This window comes from Oncorhynchus clarkii, chromosome 29 (genome assembly GCF_045791955.1).
Source record: "Oncorhynchus clarkii lewisi isolate Uvic-CL-2024 chromosome 29, UVic_Ocla_1.0, whole genome shotgun sequence".
Classification (NCBI taxonomy): Eukaryota; Metazoa; Chordata; class Actinopteri; order Salmoniformes; family Salmonidae; genus Oncorhynchus; species Oncorhynchus clarkii.
The window spans coordinates 40,156,491-40,168,341 of record NC_092175.1 but is presented as its reverse complement, the minus strand read 5'-3'; the positions used below and the strand labels follow the sequence as shown (position 1 = coordinate 40,168,341).

The 11,851-nt window shown below is 43.7% G+C and overlaps 1 protein-coding gene across 1 annotated transcript in view; it reads left to right on the top strand.

Moving 5' to 3' along the window:
• The window catches only part of LOC139387908 (sterile alpha motif domain-containing protein 9-like), a 429,675-nt gene that overhangs the window by 75,896 nt on the left and 341,928 nt on the right, over positions 1 to 11,851 (top strand). The gene's annotated exons all lie outside the window — the stretch shown is intronic.

Here is an 11,851-nt window from a genome sequence, read left to right as displayed (position 1 = left end):
TTGTAATGGACTGGATATTGAGAAGGTTCAACAATAAAAAATATTAACATTTGTAATATCACTCTTTGTTTGAAGGTATGATCCCACAACTGGCCTCATTTCCTGCCTGACATTGTTATGGACAAAAACAACATGAGTAAGAACAAAAATAAAGGGGAAAAAGACAATAAAGCCAGAGTATTCTCTCCCAGGGAACAGCGGCCTTATGCCATAAAGCCAGAGTATTCTCTCCCAGGGAACAGCGGCCTTATGCCATAAAGCCAGAGTATTCTCTCCCAGGGCACAGCGGCCTTGTGCCATAAAGCCAGAGTATTCTCTCCCAGGGAACAGCGGCCTTATGCCATAAAGCCAGAGTATTCTCTCCCAGGGAACAGCGGCCTTGTGCCATAAAGCCAGAGTATTCTCTCCCAGGGAACAGCGGCCTTATGCCATAAAGCCAGAGTATTCTCTCCCAGGGATCACTGGCCTAAATGCCATAAAGCCAGAGTATTCTCTCCCAGGGAACAGCGGCCTTATGCCATAAAGCCAGAGTATTCTCTCCCAGGGAACAGCGGCCTTGTGCCATAAAGCCAGAGTATTCTCTCCCAGGGATCAGTGACCTTATGCCATAAAGCCAGAGTATTCTCTCCCAGGGAACAGCGGCCTTGTGCCATAAAGCCAGAGTATTCTCTCCCAGGGAACAGCGGCCTTATTGGCCATACATTCTGAGAGCTCCTCTTGATGCCCTTCCAGTTGATTTGACCCGAAACATCTTTATTCAGCTAGTGTTAGGTTGCATTTAGTCAGTATTTGAGAAGACCCTGATGTTGCTTTGGTCAGTCCACCATTTCATCTTTGGGTTTTGAATCTATAAAAGAAGACGTCAGCTCTCTCTTAGTCTTTTCTGCAGCCATCTTCTATAAAGGTATTTGATGTTGTAACGTTCTCCTTCGTGTAGCTTACCCATTTCTTCTCATCAACGTCTTCATTTGTCTACCACTCTCTCATCCTCAACTCTCTGATATCAGCTCTTCTCTAGCCAAATTTATACCTGGTTCTAACAGACGTCTGTTGCCCTGATCTTATCTACATTCTGATTCTGCCCACATTTGTCGACAGGTGTAGACAATCAAAAGACACATTGTGATCCGATTGTGATTAGATCTTCCTAAACACCTCCGGAGGTAGTTGAAGAACAGTATATCCTTGAAGTGTAAAGGAATCCTGACAGCGTATACAGTTTGCCAGCGCCACGTTGTTCCCTCCCTCTCAGTATAATCCTACGGGCCAGTTGAGGTATTAATTATGGACAACGATGCCACTGTAATTCCTCCAGAATGAAGATCATGGTCTTCATAAGAAAGCACCTGCCAACTGACACTGTTGTTGAATCCAATGCCCAATTCATTCAGAGCTGGACACAGTATTTAGTGACCATACCACCACCAGCCCACTGTTTATTCTGGACAGTGATGTGACAATATTGAGGAAAAGTTTTTATAAACGGTTTTATAAACGTTGGACGTGTGAATAGTCAAATTCAGTTGATATCAGATAAGAAAATAATACTGTGATAAAATACAGTAACTTGCCTGTGGAAAAGTTTGAAAAGTCATTATACCTTGATATAAAGGTACAGGGGAACATTATACCTCCACATTATACCTTGATATAAAGGTACAGGGGAACATTATACCTCCACATTATACCTTGATATAAAGGTACAGGGGAACATTATACCTCCACATTATACCTTGATATAAAGGTACAGGGGAACATTATACCTGGATCTAAATGTACAGGGGAACATTAGGCTTTTCTCGCTGAGCAATAGTGACATACACCATACAATACAGGGTAGACATAGCCTGTAGGCCTAGTTGTTTTATGTAGTACTTTGGGTTCACAGTGCGGACTGAACCGAGGACCCGGCCAGGAGTACGTGTACCGTTACAGCCCTGTTAAACAAGGGTGCCCTCTATCGCCTTATTTATTTATTCCAGCAGTTGATTAAAGCTACATGGAAAAAAAACAATTAAAACACATTATCACTACTGATTAAAAAAAAAAGCTTTTTTTTTGTCTTAAAGGGGCAGTGTTGTATTTTGAAAGAGGCTTGAATTATAATGGTATGGGAATAATGATGCATTTTATTTTGTAATGTGATTTCTTGTATCAAACAACACATCAACATTTATCAGGGAGTTCCTTGTCTGAATGACAAGAGGATAAACAGGTTAATGTCAAGCCCTGCATGTCTTTTTTTTTCAAAAGTCTCATGGAATGTAGGCCTACATTGAACACCACACATTGTCTGCTACTGTAGGCAGAATGATCGAACATGTTAAAATGTTATAGGATGCATTTTCTCCATTGTTGTTGATGGTGGGCTACACTGGTAGGCCTATATGATGATCAAATAGCCACAGTAGCCTACTTGGCCACTGTTAAAACTGTAACTTAAAGCGGGTAGAGAGCCAGTGTTCACAGTAAGCTCTACATTTCAAGCTTCTGGCTCTAACGCTAGGAAACTCTTTTCCACCTCCTCCCCCTCCCTTCTCTGTGGGCGACTTTGAAAAGAAGGTTGACGTCATTCACTCAGTTGATTGCATTCACTGGTCCCACTCACACAGAACTATCCTAAGCCTTGACCTCTTTCTCCCCTCTCTCTCCAGATTAAATCCTACAACTAGTGAGGTCCAGCCGCACAACATCTTGCCCACTCGACCCCTTCCCCTCCTCCCTCCTCCTGACTGTCTCGTCTGTTCTCATCCTCTGCGATCTATGGGGTGGCAGGTAGCCAAGTGGATAGAGTGTTGTGCCAGAGTGTTGGATCGAATCCCCCAAGCTGACAAGTTAAAAATGTGTCGTTCTGCCTCTGAACAAGGCAGTTAACCCACTGTTCCCCGGTAGGCCGTCATTGTAAATAAGTATTTGTTCTTAAACTGACTTGCCTAGTTAAATAAAGGTTAAAAGCTGACTTTGACACCATGACTCTCAGAGCTAGGCGTCTCAGGCTCTGGGCGTCTCAGGCTCTGGGCTTCTCAGGCTCTGGGCGTCTCGGGCTCTGGGCGTCTCAGGCTCTAGGCGTCTCAGGCTCTAGGCGTCTCAGGCTCTAGGCGTCTCAGGCTCTAGGCGTCTCAGGCACTGGGCGTCTCAGGAACTGGGCGTCTCAGGCTCTGGGCGTCTCAGACTCTAGGCGTCTCAGGAACTGGGCGTCTCAGGCTCTGGGCGTCTCAGGCTCTAGGCGTCTCAGGAACTGGGCGTCTCAGGCTCTAGGCGTCTCAGGCACTGGGCGTCTCAGGAACTGGGCGTCTCAGGCTCTAGGCGTCTCAGGCTCTGGGTGTCTCAGACTCAGTGATGTCAGCCCATCACCTCAACCTCAACAAGACAGAGCTGCTCTTCCTCCTGGGGAATGCCTGACCTCTCCATCATGGTTGCCAACTCCCAGAGTGCAAAGACCTTGGTGTGATCCTGTGAATCACTCCTGCAAGTTCATGCTCTACAACATCTATATAGTAAAACCCATAACTCACAGGAAGAGGCACAGGTCCTAATCTACGCACTTATCATCTCTCACTGTTGGCTGGGCTCCCCGCTTCTGCCATCTAACCCCTGCAATTTATCCTTCTGGTGTTCAACCTTCCCAAGTCACCCCACACTTCACTTGCTTCCATTTGAAGCTCGCATACACTGCAAGACCATGATACTTTCCTACAGAGCAGCAAGAGGAACTGCTGCTCCCTACCTTCAGGCTATTCTCAAACCCTACTCCCCAATCCGAGTACTTCGTTCTGCAAACGCTGGTCTCTCTCTGGTCTCTCTTCCTCCCACCCCTACTCAGCCCAGTCCAAACTCTTCTCTGTCCTCACACCCCAATGATGGAACCAGTTTTCTCCTGAAGCTAGGACACCAGAGTCCCTAGCAATCTTCCCAAAAACATCTGAAACACTATCGCTTCAAAGACTATCTCTAATAATCCCTCTGTAGTTGTTATGCATCTATCCCATTGCAGGAGAGAGATGCTAATTCCCGTGCACATGTGCAGATGATCTATTTGGGTGCTTGCAAGTGTATCTTCTCATGTTGTTCTCACTTTGCATTATCTTTGGTTCACATTGCTGCTTGTGGCAACATCATATACCAGACTCTCAGTTTGTGTGATAAGCTAAAAGTACCAACACACTGTATGTCTAACTTTAACATAACTGTCTATGATAACCTATCATGTTCACAGGATAAATATTTGATATGGGCTATTGCTGAGGATAGACTATACACAACAGGGACAGTCACACAAAGGGATTTTGTTGAAATATGTGTACTGTATAGTATAAAATATGTGACCGACCACCTCGATCCGGTCTTATGTAGCAACATTTGAAATTATTATTTTTTTACATTGGATAAAGGTTTAAAAAAAACAGCTTTGAGGCAAGCAGCACTGAATCGTGTATGAGAGCACTAGCTGTTCGGACGACTGCTTGATCACGCTCTCCGTAGCCGATGTGAGTAAAACCTTTAAATAGATTGACATTCACAAGGCCGCAGGACCATGATTACCAGGACGTTTTCTCATAGCATTCGCTGACCAGCTGGTCAGTGTCTTCACTGAGATTTTCAACCTCTCCCTGACCCAGTCTGTAATATCTACATATTTCAAGCAGAACACCATAATCCCTGTGCCCAAGAAGGTAACCTGCATAAATAACTACCATGCTGTAGTACTCACATCTGTAGCCATGAAATGCTTTGAAAGGCTGGTCTCATCAACAACATCATCCCAGAATCCCTAGACCCACTCCATTTCGCAAACCGCCCCAAACAGATCCACAGATGACGTAATCTCTATTGCACTCCACACTGCCCTTTCCCACCTGGACAAAATTAAGACTTATGTGAGAATGCTGTTCATTGATTACAGCTCAGGACCCTGGGACTGAACACCTCCCTCTGCAACTGGGTCCTGGACTTCCTGACGGGCTTCTCCCCAGGTGGTGAGGGTAGGTAACAACACATTCGCTACGCTGACCCTCCCCTCCTGTACTCCCTGTTCACCCATGACTGCGTGGCCCAAGCACGACTCCAACACCATTAAGTTTGCCAACAACACAATGGTGGTTGGCCTGACCACTGACGATGATGAGACAGCCTATAAGGAGGAGGTCAGTGACCTGGCAGTGTTGTGCCAGAACAACAACCTCTCCCTCAACGTCAGTAAGACAAAGGAGCTGATTGTTGACTACATTAAAAGGAGGGCCGAGAATTCCCCCATTTACATTGATGGGGTTCAAGTGGAGTCGATCCATAGCTTCAAGTTCCTCGGTCCCTCAATGTGAGCAAGACTAAGGAGCTGATCGTGGACTACAGGAAAAGGTGGGCCGAACAGGCCCCCATTAACATCAACGGGGCTATAGTGGAGAGGGTTCGCGAGTTTAACTTCTTTGATATAGGGGGCGCTCTTTTAATTTTTGGATAAAAAAACGTTCCCGTTTTAAACAAGATATTTTGTCACGAAAAGATGCTCGACTATGCATATAATTGACAGCTTTGGAAAGAAAACACTCTGACGTTTCCAAATCTGCAAAGATATTAACTGTGAGTGCCACATAACTGATGCTACAGGCGAAACCAAGATGAAATTTCAAACAGGAAATGCCCCAGATTTTGAAGGCGCTGTGTTCCAATGTCTCCTTATATGGCTGTGAATGCGCCAGGAATGAGCTTACACTTTCTGTCGTTTCCCCAAGGTGTCTGCAGCATTGTGACGTATTTGTAGGCATATCATTGGAAGATTGACCATAAGAGACTACATTTACCAGGTGCTCGCTTGGTGTCCTCCGTTGCAATTATTGCGTAATCTCCACCTGCGTGTATTTTTCCATTTGTTTCAGAGGAGAAACCCAACTGCCAGGAATGACTTATCATCGAATAGATATGTGAAAAACACCTTGAGGACTGATTCTAAACAACGTTTGCCATGTTTCTGTCGATATTATGGAGTTAATTTGGAAAAAAGTTTGGCGTTGTAATGACTGAATTTTCGGGGGTTTTTCTTAGCCAAACGTGATGAACAAAACGAAGCGATTTCTCCTACACAAATAATATTTTTGGAAAAACTGAACATTTGCTATCTGAGAGTCTCCTCATTGAAAACATCCGAAGTTCTTCAAAGGTAAATTATTTTATTTGAATGCTTTTCTTGTTTTGGTGAAAATGTTGCCTGCTGAATGCTAGGCTTAATGGTATGCTAGCTATCAATACTCTTACACAAATGCTTGTGTAGCTATGGTTGAAAAGCATATTTTGAAAATCTGAGATGACAGTGTTGTTAACAAAAGGCTAAGCTTGTGAGCCAATATATTTATTTCATTTCATTTGCGATTTTCATGAATAGTTAACGTTGCGTTATGGTAATGAGCTTGAGGCTATGATTTTGCTCCCGGATACGGGATTGCTCGTCGCTAGAGGTTAAATTTCCTCGGTGTCCACATCACCAACGATCTATCATGGTCCAAACACACCAAGACAGTCATGAAGAGGGCACTACAAAACCTTTTCCCCCTCACGAGACTGAAAGGATTTGGCATGGGTCCCCAGATCCTCAAAAAGTTCTACAGCTGTACCATCGAGAGCATCCTGAGTGGTTTGCATCACCGCCTGGTATGGCAACTGCTCGGCATCTGACCGTAAGGCGCTAGAGGGTAGTGCGTACGGACCAGTACACCACTGGGGGCCAAGCTTCCTGCCGTCCAGGACTTCTATACCAGATGCTTCTGTAAGGGGACAAGGGTCTGGTCTAGGATAAGTTTGGATGGTATAGATGTCTGGCACTCTACTGTCCGATTTCATCTTAGATTAAAAAAATGTAACTTGATTACGCAGCACTGAAATTGACAAAACGTGTATTAGATTTGATTAAATGGTGATGTTCCATGGTGGTTTGTTTGGTGTTTATCAAAGACGTCTTCTATGTAATCTCATCCTCATTCCAAAGATCTTTCCTCATTCCTCATACAAACAATCACATATGTTTCCTCCTGAATGGTTCCAAGGGAAGGATTGTGTGTGTATGCGTGTGTGTGCTAACGTGCTTACATTCTTGAGTGAGTGTGCATGTGTGTGGGTATCCGACCTCAAGGCACTATAGAGGGTAGTGTGTACAGCCCAGTACATCACTGGGACTGAGCTCCCTGCCATCCAGGAACTCTATACCAGGCGGTGTCAGAGGAAGGCCATAGAAACCACCCAAGTCATAAACTGTTCACCCTGCTACCGCAAGGCAAGCGGTAGTGGATGGCCAACTCTGGCACCAAAAGGCTCCTGAACAGCTTCTACCCCCAAGCTATTAGACTGCTGAACAGCTTCTACCCCCAAGCATAAGACTGCTGAACAGCTTCTACCCCCAAGCCACCAGACTGCTGAACAGCTTCTACCCCCAAGCCATAAGACTGCTGAACAGCTTCTACCCCCAAGACATTAGACTGCTGAACAGCTTCTACCCTCCAAGCCACCAGACTGCTGAACAGCTTCTTTCCCCAAGCCATTAGACTGCTGAACAGCTTCTACCCTCCAAGCCACCAGACTGCTGAACAGCGTCTACCCCCAAGCCATTAGACTGCTGAACAGCTTCTATCCCCAAGCCATTAGACTGCTGAACAGCTTCTACCCCCAAGACATAAGACTGCTGAACAGCTTCTACCCCCAAGCCACCAGACTGCTGAACAGCTTCTACCCCCAAGCCATAAGACTGCTGAACAGCTTCTACCCCCAAGCATAAGACTGCTGAACAGCTTCTACCCCCAATACATTAGACTGCTGAACAGCTTCTACCCCCAAGCCATAAGACTGCTGAACAGCTTCTACCCCCAAGCCATAAGACTGCTGAACAGCTTCTACCCCCAAGCCATAAGACTGCTGAACAGCTTCTACCCCCAAGCCACCAGACTGCTGAACAGCTTCTACCCCCAAGCATAAGACTGCTGAACAGCTTCTACCCTTCAAGCCACCAGACTGCTGAACAGCTTCTGTATACATAATACTTATGTCATGCAATAAAATGCAAATTAATTACTTAAAAATAATACAATGTGATTTTCTGGATTTTTGTTTTAGATTCCGTCTCTCACAGTTGAAGTGTACCTATGATAAAAATGACAGACCTCTACATGCTTTGTAAGTAGGAAAACCTGCAAAATCGGCAGTGTATCAAATACTTGTTCTCCCCACTGTACATACACATTCCTTCACACTCTTCACATGCACTGCTACTATTCTCTGTTTATGATCTATGCCTAGTCACTTTACCCCTACCTACATTGTACATATTTCCCTAATTACTTTGACTACCCTTGTTGCACATTGACTCGGTACCAGTACCCCTTGTATATCGCCTTGTTATTGTTATTTTATTGTCTTACAATTTTTCCTTTAGTTTATTTGCCACATTTTTCTTAGTTATTTTTACTCTGCATTGTTGGTTAGGGGCTTGTAAGTTAGCATGTCACGGTAACCTGTTGTCTTCAACGCATGTGCCTCTACTGTACGTGTGTATTAAAGCAGAGTCGGCGCTCAGAGTGACACAGACAGAGAGACAAACACCATGTCTCCATCCCAGTCCTCACTACTACTGCTGCTGGTCTCCAGCTCCTGGGCCTCCCACTTCTACGGAGGGACCATGACCTTCGACCCCAGAGGGAGCAACCCAAACGGAACCTACAGGGTAAGACCGCACTGATGGGACTTCTTTTAAAGTCCGAATATTATCGTTCACTTACCAATGTTGTCAGTAAACTACCAAAATGTTGGAACATTTAAGGATTTTCGGGAGTTTTAGGACCCATTTAGGACCCCTGTTGATACCTAAAGGGGTCCTAAAATTCCAAATCAAATAGCTAAATGATCCATGGTATGACCATCTTAAAAACATAGCCCAACGGACTTTCACTTTGAGAGAAAAAAAATACAGATATCTCTAGTTTAAACAGACAGATTTTGATGGGGGATTATTTTATTATGTTACTTATTATGGGTCAATAGATTTTAAGGATTATTAAGAAAAGTTTAGTAAATTACCAGGGGTTTTCAACCCTATTCTTACATCCAGACAACGGTCAAATAGTCTGAAAAGACATACAAATGGAATACATGCATCTTCATTAAAGCTGGAGTCCTTAACGTCCGCTTTGCGATATTACAACAACAAAGAAGTTAGTGCAAACAACAAAACACAGTTTTTTCCCCCTTGGACAGCATTGTGTAATTTATTGACGCTCTCTAACTAGCCCCAGCGGTCGTCAATCCAAAGTCAAAACAACTTTGCCATGGTTGTACATCAGTCCGCTGAAGCTAAATGGCGAAACGACTTGGCAAACTCTTCCCACCTGCAAACACACAAAAGAGACCCCCCGAAACCAAATGAATTCAGTCATTTATTAATGAACCAAATCTAAAACGAGGACAAATCAGGTAGTGCAGTCGCCCTTGACATTTGTATTAAGTGGTGGTCTTTATAAAGTGGAGGTTCGTTGCAGGTGGACCTTCGCTATAAGACAGGATTTCACAGCTGCACCTTTACTGATACCTGGCTTTGTATCAGTGCGGACTGTGGGACTCGGACTAGTCTAGCGGTTCAGATAGTGGACCAGGAGATGTCCGGAGACTGGTGTCAGACAGAGGGACGAATGACTAGACACGTCTCCAATAACACACACACTTTTGACCTTCGGTGAGTGATGGTTTGATCTGCATTCTATGTGATGTCATCAGTTCATTACGGTGAAATGTTTTATAAGTTACTTAGATGCTGTATCTTCCATCCATTACTGAGAGGGTTTCTGTACCTGATGTGTAGATACAGTGTACAGCTAAGTTATTGTATCCTGGTAACCAAAGTAGTTACAGTTATAGGTCATAGTAGTTATACGGGGCGGCAGGGTAGCCTAGTGGTTAGAGTGTTGGACTAGTAACCGCAAGGTTGCAAGTTCAAATCCCCAAGCTGACAAGGTACAAATCTGTCGTTCTGCCCCTGAAAAAGGCAGTTAACCCACTGTTCCTAGGCCGTCATTGAAAATAAGAATTTGTTCTTAACTAGGGTAAAAAAAAGGTAAGCTAAGGTAAAAAAAATAAAATAGGGGACAATGGGCAACATACATACACTCCCATCTGAATGTACAGTATTTGGACAGTGAAGCCATCATTTTAAATGTTGCCCTATACTACAGCATTTTGGATATGAGATCAAATGTTTCATATGAGGTGACAGGACATACAGTACATGCACATTTTATTTGAAGGCATTTATATATATATATATATATATATTTTTTTTTTTTACTGTTTAGAAATGAAAGCACCTTATATATGTAGTGTATCTATATCTAGACCCCTCATTTGAAGATGTCATAGGGTCATTCCACTTTGATATCAATCACTTTTTTGACCGCACCCCTTTTGACTTTTATGAAACGTTCCAAACATATTTACCCGTGGTAGAAGTGATCAGAACGGGACTTCTGGACCTGAATGCCAAAAAACAGTCAGTAGACAGAGGCACTTAAAGTTGACACCTTTTGCATACCCCACTATACCATGATACATCTATACCCCACTATACCATGATACATCCATACCCCACTATACCATGATACATCTATACCCCACTATACCATGATACATCCATACCCCACTATACCATGATACATCTATACCCCACTATACCATGAAACATCTATACCCCACTATACCATGAAACATCTATACCCCACTATGCCATGATACATCTATACCCCACTACACCATGAAACATCTATACCCCACTATACCATGAAACATCTATACCCCACTATACCATGATACATCATTACCCCACTATACCATGATACATCTATACCCCACTATGCCATGATACATCTATACCCCACTATACCATGATACATCATTACCCCACTATACCATGATACATCATTACCCCACTATACCATGAAACATCATTACCCCACTATACCATGAAACATCTATACCCCACTATACCATGATACATCTATACCCCACTATACCATGATACATCATTACCCCACTATACCATGAAACATCTATACCCCACTATACCATGAAACATCCATACCCCACTACACCATGAAACATCTATACCCCACTACACCATGATACATCATTACCCCACTATACCATGAAACATCCATACCCCACTATACCATGAAACATCCATGTCTTCCTCACTGGAAAAGAGAAATGGTTGAATTGGATGTAATTTAAAATCTTACAAAAAAAAGGTTGTCAAACTATACTGAACAAAAGTTCCTATAAAGAAATCACTCAATTTAAATAAATTAATTTGGCCTAAATCTATGGATTTCACATGACTGTGAATACAGATATATCTCTATTGGTCACAGATACATTAAAAAAAGGTAGGGGCGTGGATCAGAACCAGTCAGTATCTGGTGTAACCACCATTTGTCTCATGCAGCGCGACAAATCTCCTTCAGATGGAGTTGATCAGGCTGTTGATTGTGGCCTGTGGAATGTTGTCCCACTCCTCTTCAAATGGCTGTGAGAAGTTGTCCCACTCCTCTTCAAATGGCTGTGAGAAGTTGTCCCACTCCTCTTCAAATGGCTGTGAGAAGTTGTCCCACTCCTCTTCAAATGGCTGTGAGAAGTTGTCCCACTCCTCTTCAATTGGCTGTGAGAAGTTGTCCCACTCCTCTTCAATTGGCTGTGAGAAGTTGTCCCACTCCTCTTCAATTGGCTGTGAGAAGTTGTCCCACTCCTCTTCAATTGGCTGTGAGAAGTTGTCCCACTCCTCTTCAATTGGCTGTGAGAAGTTGTCCCACTCCTCTTCAATTGGCTGTGA